The sequence below is a fragment of the Neovison vison genome, chromosome 1 (genome assembly GCF_020171115.1).
Source record: "Neovison vison isolate M4711 chromosome 1, ASM_NN_V1, whole genome shotgun sequence".
NCBI classification, from domain to species: Eukaryota; Metazoa; Chordata; class Mammalia; order Carnivora; family Mustelidae; genus Neogale; species Neogale vison.
This window is the reverse complement of record NC_058091.1, coordinates 56419346-56428146: the sequence shown is the minus strand read 5'-3', so window position 1 is coordinate 56428146 and position 8801 is coordinate 56419346. Positions and strand designations below refer to the sequence as shown.

Here is an 8801-nt window from a genome sequence, read left to right as displayed (position 1 = left end):
AAGTTGCTGCGGCTGAGGTCGAAGAGGTTGCTGCCTGTGTTCTCCTCAAGGATTTTGATGGATTCTTTTCTCACATTGAGGTCCTTCATTCATTTTGAGTCTATTTTCGTCTGTGGTGTAAGGAAATGGTCCAATTTCATTTTTCTGCATGTGGCTGTCTAATTTTCCCAACACCATTTATTGAAGAGGCTGTTTTTTTTCCACTGGATATTCTTTCCTGCTTTGTCGAAGATTAGTTGACCATAGAGTTGAGGGTCTATTTCTGCGCTCTCTATTCTGTTCCATTAATCTATTTGTCTGTTTTTGTGCCAGTACCATGCTGTCTTGATGACAGCTTTGTTGGACAGACCCTTTGAGTATGATATAGTGTCCTTCCTCATCTCTTATTATAGTCTTTGGCTTAAAATCTAATTGATCTGATATAAGGATTGCCACTCCTGCTTTCTTCTGATGTCCATTAGCATGGTAAATTCTTTTCCACCCCCTCCAAGAAGGGGGTGGAAGGCACCTTGGAGGCAACAGATAGATGGGTTTTGTTTTTTTATCCATTCTGATACCCTGTGTCTTTTGATTGGGGCATTTAGCCCTTGATGACAGCTTTGTTATAGAGCTTGAAGTCTGAAATTGTGATGCCACCAACTTTGGCTTTCTTTTTCAACATTCCTTTGGCTATTTGAGGTCTTTTCTTGTTCCATATAAATTTTAGGATTATTTGTTCCATTTCTTTGAAAAAAATGGGTGGGATTTTGATAGGGATTGCATTAAATGTGTAGATTGCTTTAGGTAGAATAGACATTTTCACAATATTTGTTCTTCTAATCCAGGAGCATGGAACATTTTTCCATTTCTTTGTGTCTTCCTCAATTTCTTTCATGAATACTTCATAGTTTTCTGAGTATAGATTCTTTGCCTCTTTGGTTAGGTTTATTCCTAGGTATCTTATAATTTTGGGTGCAATTATAAAGGGGATTGACTCCTTAATTTCTCTTCTTCTGTCTTGTTGTTGGTGTGGAGAAATGCAACTGATTTCTTCACAGCAGTTTTGAAACATTTTTAGGTAGTTGGTTTTTTTCACTGTTTCACTTAGATTAAGTTTACTAAAAATATAATATTTATATAAATAAGATTTAATAAACATAAATGTTAATGGATGTCTTTCATTGCAATTGAAATAAACACTCAGGTAGATTATGTGTATTCTAGGGAATATTTTTGTGGGGCCTCACATTAATAAGAAAAACTCACTTTGATAATGCAGTGAGTGACAATTTAAGAACCAACATTAGAAAGTTTTTTGTATACAAATCTGCTTTATATTCTAGTCACAGTAACATTAGGAAATGAGTGGTTATCATCAAAATTGATTTAAAACTCACCAGCTGATGAGTTCCCTTTGTTTGATCTGCTTTGAAGTTCTGAGAAATGGAAATCTCATCCCCTCTGACTCTATTTTAGAAATCCCCTTTAATACAACACTTGAGGAGGACTGCCTCTGACTATGTTACCTAAAATGACCTACAATGATGACTTTCAGATACCACTTTTTTTTTTTTTTTTTTTTTTGAGGCGAGAAGACAAAAACACAATTATGGTAAAATACATAAAGACTGTAAATTTTCCCTTACTTTTGTTTGTTCTTTCCATTTGTATAATTTGTGTAGATAGAATATAAGAAATAGAATATGATAAGACTACTATTGTGCCATATTTTCCTAAAGGCAGTTGACAAAATCCATATATTTGGAGAATGAAGCAATACTGTCTCTTGAAAAATGACTATTCTGACATGTATAAAGGAGAGTAGGCTACTAAAACATTATAAAATTTACTTAGTTAAAAACAAATTTTTTTGTTGTTGTCATTACAAGTTTGCCATGAGAACACAGGTCTTGTGAAAAAAATCACTAAATTTAAGCCAAAATGGAAAAGAAAAAGATTCCCATCATACTGCTGTCATTGGACATGTAAATTCAAGCAAGTCTATTACTACCAGCCATCTGTTCTACAAATGTGGCTGGAATCAACAGAATAACCATCAACGTTTTTGAGAATGAGTCTGCTAAAATGGGAAAGTTTCCTTTAGATATGCCTGGATCTTGGAAAAACTTAAACTTGAATGTGAATAAAGTATGGCCCTGGGTATCTCCTTGTGGAAATTTGAGACCAGTAAACATGTGGCCTTCACTCATTCTTCAGGACACAGAGACTTTATAAAAAATATGATCACAGATACACCTCAGGCTGACAGTGTTGTTCCGATTTTTGCTGCTGATATTTGTAAATTCAAAGCGAGTGTCTCCAAGATTGTGTGGATCTATCAGCATGCCCTACTGGCTTACATGTTGGGTTTGAACCAACTAACTGTTGGTGTTAACACAGTGGATTCTACCAACCCATTCTATAATTAAAAGAGATTTGAGGAAGTCAGCCTCTACATTAAGAAAAATTTCCATAAACTTAACACAGTAACATTTGTGCCAACTTCTGATTTGAGTGGTGGAATGTGTTGGAACCAAGTGCTAAAATACCTTGGTTCAAGAGCTGGAAATTCACTAGAAGGATGGAAGTGCCAGTGGAATTACACTGCTTGAAGCTCTGGATTATATCCTGCCACCAAGTCATACAATTGACAAGTCCTTCATCTCTCCCTCCAGATTGCTTACAAAACTGGTGGTAGTAGTATAGCTGCTGTGAGCTGAGTGGAGACTAGTGTTCTAAACCAGATGTAATGGAGCACCTGGCTGGGTCAGTTGATGGAGCATGCAATTCTTGATCTCAGCCTTGTGAGATTGAGACCCAGCATAGAGTATACTTAAAATAAATAAATAAATAAATAAATAAATAAATAAACAGGGCATAACAACCACCTTTGCTTCATTCAGCATTACAACTGAAATAAAATCTGTTGGAATGCATTTTGAAACTTTGTGTGAAGGCTGGGAACAGCATGGGCTTCAATGTCAAGAACATGTCTGTCAGAAATGCTTGTGACAGTGCGGCTGGTGACAGCAAAAATGACTTACTAATGAAAGAAGCTGGCTTCACTGTTCAGGGGATTATCCCAAACCATTCGGGCCAGATTAATGCTGTTACCCATGTGAGCTGGAGTGTTCCACTCCTCACGTTGCTTGTAAGTTTGCCAAGCAGTGGAAGGAGATTGTAGCTGCTCTATTAAGAAGATGCCAGTTGGCCCAAATTGTTGAAATCTAGGGGTGCTGCTATCATTGAAATGATTTCTAACAAAGTTATGTGTGTTGAACATTTTTATTGTCCTCTGGGTCATTCATGGTATGATGCAGACAGTTGTTACAAGTGCCATCATGGCAGTGGACAGCACACGCTGCTGGGGCCGGCAAAGTCACCAACTAGGATCAGAAAACCCAGACTGGCTGCATGAATATTGTCTAGAACATTGCACTGTCCTGACTGTGGAAGAATGTCTATGAGCTCTTTGTCTCACTTGCTATTTAAGTTTAATAGTGAAAGACTGATGAATGATATAAATGTTATGTAAAACCTTCAAAAGGAAAGGAATGTTTTCCAGCCATTTTTGAGGTGGTTTTGAACTGTGAGATTTTAAAATCAGTACTTCTAAAGAAGGAACATCTTGACCAAAATCTGTCAGAGAATTGTGAGACCCATTAAAGTGAAGTTTGATAAACTTGTGTCTTCTTTTTGTCAATACCAAAAGCTTCCAACAGAATTTCTTAGGCAAAAAGACTTAAGGAAAAAAAGTTGCCCGTGATCTATTTCGGGTGCTCCATTTGCCAAAATTTGGTGAATTTGATATTTCAGAGTTAATTCATTATTCTCAGGACAGTGATTAAAGTGTTTTCTCCTAAGGAAAAAAAAAGGTGTTTGTTTTTTTTCCTTCATGTACCTCTCTTAAGTTGATCTAGATATTAGGTAAAAAAGTTATGGGAAGGATTTTTCATTTTGAATATTTCATATTTCTTGGAATAAGTAAGCTAAGAATAACTTGTAGTATTTTATGTTACCTTATAAGAGGACCAAAATTCTGCAATTTTAAAAGCCCTGTGCGTTATACAGAGAATTTAATTTTATGTATTCTATCAATATTTAGATAACTTGTTGGCACAAACTCTTACATTTCATTTCCTAGTTCTTAAATGTAATTTTACATTTACAAATAATGCAGTAGAGTTTGTTAAAATAGAAGAATCTGACTTATGAGGTTAAGTATTTTTGGAGTGACCTGCTTTTAAGAGTTAATGGTGTCTTGGGGCGCCTGGGTGGCTCAGTGGGTTAAAACCTCTGCCTTCAGCTCAGGTCATGATCCCAGGATCCTGGGATGGAACCCTGCATCGGGCTCTCTGCTCAGCGTGGAGCTTGCTTCCCCTCTCTCTCTGCCTGCCTCTCTGCCTATTTGTGCTCTCTATCAAATAAATTAAAAAAAAAAAAAGAAAGAAAGTGTTAATGGTGTCTAGTTTCTATGGAAAATAAAGATACTGAAAGTTAAAAAATAAAAGCTGTTTCAGAGTTCTTTTTCTTATAAGGATGAAATAGTTTGTTGACTTTCAATACCTTCACCAAAAACAAACAGAAAAGCAGATATGATAAGCAAAAAAATATGTTTGATACCATCAAACATATTTTGCTATCAAAAAGCAGATAAGCAAAAAAATATGTTTGATATCATTGAAGAGATATCAAGGTAACCAAGGCATCAACAGTTAGAATCCTGAAATAAAGAAACAAAAATTGGGCTAAACCCCACATTACAACTATTCTAAAAATTTTACTACTTTTAGGAGTGCCTGGGTGGCTCAGTGGTCTAAAGCCTCTGCCTTCAGCTCAGGTCATGATCCCAGGGTCCTGGGATCGAGCCCCACATCAGGCTCTCTGCTCAGCAGGGAGCATGCTTCCCTTCCTCTCTCTCTGCCTGCCTCTCTGTCTACTTGTAATCCCTGTCAAATAAATAAATAAAATCTTTTAAAAAATGTACTATTTACTACTTTTAAAATACTTTTAGGGCATTTTTAAGCACTTCAACATGGAGAGCCTAAAAAGATAAGCAGAATGTGGTAATAAGAAATTAGCAAGTTGAAGAGAAATTCTAGCAATTTTGTAGAAACATGAAAACAAAAATTATAGCTTAGGTCCACTGAAGGGCATTCTTACTTCCAGTTTGAGTCCAAAACTTATACACTCTAAGGATAAAATCCAATCAAAAATAGACTAACCTGCATAAAAGAGTGAAATCCAGCTTTTAATTCTATGAAATCTGCCTTATTTTAATAGCTTCCCTGAAAGCAAAATCACATCCTCTATGAAAAAAGATAATGATAATAAGGGCCTCGAATTACATTTGTGATTTTATATACTCATTATCTGGAATTCAATAAAAAATGATCAAGTATGCCACAGCGATAACTAACCAAAAAACAAAAACAAAAGAATAACCCAAAACACAAGAGAGAAAATAAAAGAGCAAATCCATAAATGATTACAGGTATTAGAGTTACCAGTTGAGAACATTAATATAATTGATTTATATATTCAATAAAATAGATTACAAGATTAAGAAATTCAATAAAAATCTGGAATATATGAAAATATTCTGATGGAAAAGCAAAATTAAAAGATGTAGCAAATGACATAATAATTTTTTTAAAAGAATAAGCACATAACAGTAAATTAGATACAGCAGATTTAAGAAATATGAACCAAAAACCAAGTCACTAGAAAATATACAGATTAAAACATTGCAAAATTAAAGAGATGAAAGTATCTTAAGCCATCTATAGGCAAGAAAGAAAAAAAGCCCGTTATATGTAAATTTATAATCTTAGGAGGGAAGAGTGTGAAAAGACAGAAATTACTGATGAGATCATAGCTAAGAATTTTTTCAAAACTTAGAAACAATAATAATCCACAGATTAGAGAAGTTCTGTGAATCTCTAGAAGAGTAAATCAAAGAAAACTATACCTGGAACTCTGGGAATGTTATATTAAAATGGATGAAAACCAAAGGCACAAAGAAAAATCCTAAAAGTAGGCAGAAGGCAGCAAATCACATAAGACTTTTACTCTGATACCTGACTTTCCCACAGAAACTACGGAGGCAGAAGACTATGTTTAAAATGCAGAAAGGAATTAACTGCCAACTTAGTGAAAATATCCTTCAAAAACAAAAGTACATCAAAGACACTTTCACACAAGAAAAATTGGGGAGAACCATTACCAATAATATCTCACACTAAAAAACAAAATGAAATAGAAGAACAAATTCAGGGAATTCTTCAGGTAGAAGAAAAATTATTACAGTTGGAAAAACAGAAATACACAACATAGTGATGAGAAATGGGACTAAATAAATATTAGAAGTATAAAGTCATGGCATTTAAAATATATGTAGAATTAAAATGCATTAAAATAATAACACCAATTTGGGAAGGAAAAAAATGGAATTAATTAATCTAAGATTCATGTATTGACTGGAATTAGTATGTGTAATTTTTAAATATTATGTTCTATAAATTAAGGAGGTATGTTATACTTCCTATACAGTAATTCCAAAAGGTAAAACAATTAACTAATAAGCTAAATAAAGCAAAACTAAAATGAAAAAAAAAAAAGATACAAAGAAAGTAAGAAAATAGAGAAATACATCCATAATGGAGAAGCTGGTATTGACTTATACTCCTACAGTCAACAATTATAAAACTGGGCCAAAAATAAAAACTATTAAATTACATAAAAATTATAAAATCATTAAACTATCTAAAAATTATTAGTGGCTTCTGAATAGTAATTAGCAAAAAGCTATATTTGATAGAAGGAAAACCTATGAAAAGGACTTCATATCAATCCAGGTTTTCAAATTGAGGAAGTTTCCAAAGTGCTATTTAAGGACAAAAGACCGAATAGAAAGTGGTTATATAGGTGGGCAGAAGAAAAGAGAAGCTGAAATTTGGGGATGATAAGGCAATTGGGATTTGTGGGTCATAATATTGGACAGGTCAAAACTTCATAGACATAGCCACAAAAATCTAAATTAAATTTCTTCTTGGGGCATCTTACTCTTGATTTTGGCTCAGGTCATGATCTCAGCGTTATGGGATCAACCCCCATGTTGGGAATCTCAGCAGGGAGTCTGCTTGAGATTCTCAATCTTTCTCCCCCTCTGTTCCTCCTTCATCTTTCTAAAATAAATAAATAAAAAAATCTTTAAAAATAATTTTGTCTTAGGTCCCTGGATAATTCATAAGCTGGGCATATATGTATGGTAAGACTCAAAGGTATGGCAGAGAAAGGCCACTGGGAAACTAAAGAGCTGAGTGAAGACTTCAGATGTCATTAAGTGTGGAGAAGAGGTTGGTGTTCAGCATAACCAAAATAGAGACCATGGAAAACACTATGGGCTTTTAAATGAGACTCCAGAAAGTGCATGTATATAGAGTAAAATTCAGATCCTAGAAGTAGAGCCATAATTAAAATAGACATGTTCTAACAAAGTCTAAAATCAGGCATCAACAGATGTGTAAAAGATGGCTTATCAATAGTTAAACTGCCTGAGCAACAAAACCTAACCTTCTTTGGAAGAATACAACACAATCCATAAACTCTACACTATATCTTTCCCAATCTTTAGCATATAATTATTAGTTATTGAGTTGCCAGAAAACTGACAGTAAAGAAAGAAAAAAAAAGTCAGTAGAAGCAGACTCAGAGGTTGATCATAATATTGGAATTAACAGATAAGAATTCCAAAATAACTATGATTAATATGTTAAGAAAATAAAGAAAACGGAGAATTTCAGCACAAATTTAGAAGCTATAGAAAATCATTGGGTATTTTAGAAATAAGAATATTATATCTATAGTTCAGAGTCACATGGATAGTTTTAAATTCAAAAAGGGTACAGCACAAAACAGGATTAGCTGAGTCAAGAAAAATTAATAGAAATATGCAAACAGAGAAAAAAAGGAAAAAATAAACAGGAAACATAAAACTACATATGCAACTAGAGTCACGTAAGGAGAGGAGAGGACAAAACAGAACAGTATTTGAGAAAGTAAAAAAAAAAAGTAAAAGGCAAATTTTTTTTCAGCTCTGATGAATGACATGGACCCATTAATCAAAGAAAATCAGTATTCTCCAAGTAGGATAGAAACAAAGAAAAATACAGCCAGGTGTATTATTACATCATTGTTAAAGAAAAAAAAAAAAAGAGATAGAATACATAATAAGTATTAAGGTAGTAGATTTAATCTCAACTCTATCAGTATTTAAATTACAAGGAAATTGTTTAAATACTATAATTAAAAGATGATATAAACATAAGGCCATATAAAACTTAAAAATAAAGAACAGTAAAATATAAGACATGCAAACAGTAACCAAATTAAAGCTCATTGATATTATCAGATAAAGTACTTTTGAGGTAATATATACAACTAAGGAAGGATCTTTGTATTTAAACAACAGCAAAAAGCACACAATTTGGGAGGAAAATAATGGCAAAAAATTTGAACAGATATTGCACAAAAGTAGCTACCCATTTGGCCGTTAAACATAGAAAAAAGTATTCAACTTTATTAGTCATCATGGAAATGCAAATTAAAACCACAAAGAACTATCTCTACACACCTACCAGAACGCCTAAAACAAAAATGTCTGATGATACTGAGAAATTGGAACTCTCATAAACATATAAGATGATGAAAATGAAAAATTGAAAAGGATCTAGAAAGAAGACAGATTTATTCTAGCTAAGCCTGGTAAAGTCTCTTGGAGGTTATTATTCAATACTAACTTTATCCTAGAGCATTTCTTT

The 8801-nt window shown here is 33.5% G+C and overlaps 1 pseudogene; it reads left to right on the top strand.

Annotated features, from left to right (window-relative positions):
- Nucleotides 1-2129: 2129 nt before the first annotated feature.
- Nucleotides 2130-2685, top strand: LOC122898754 (annotated as a pseudogene).
- The last annotated feature ends 6116 nt before the right edge of the window (nt 2686-8801 follow it).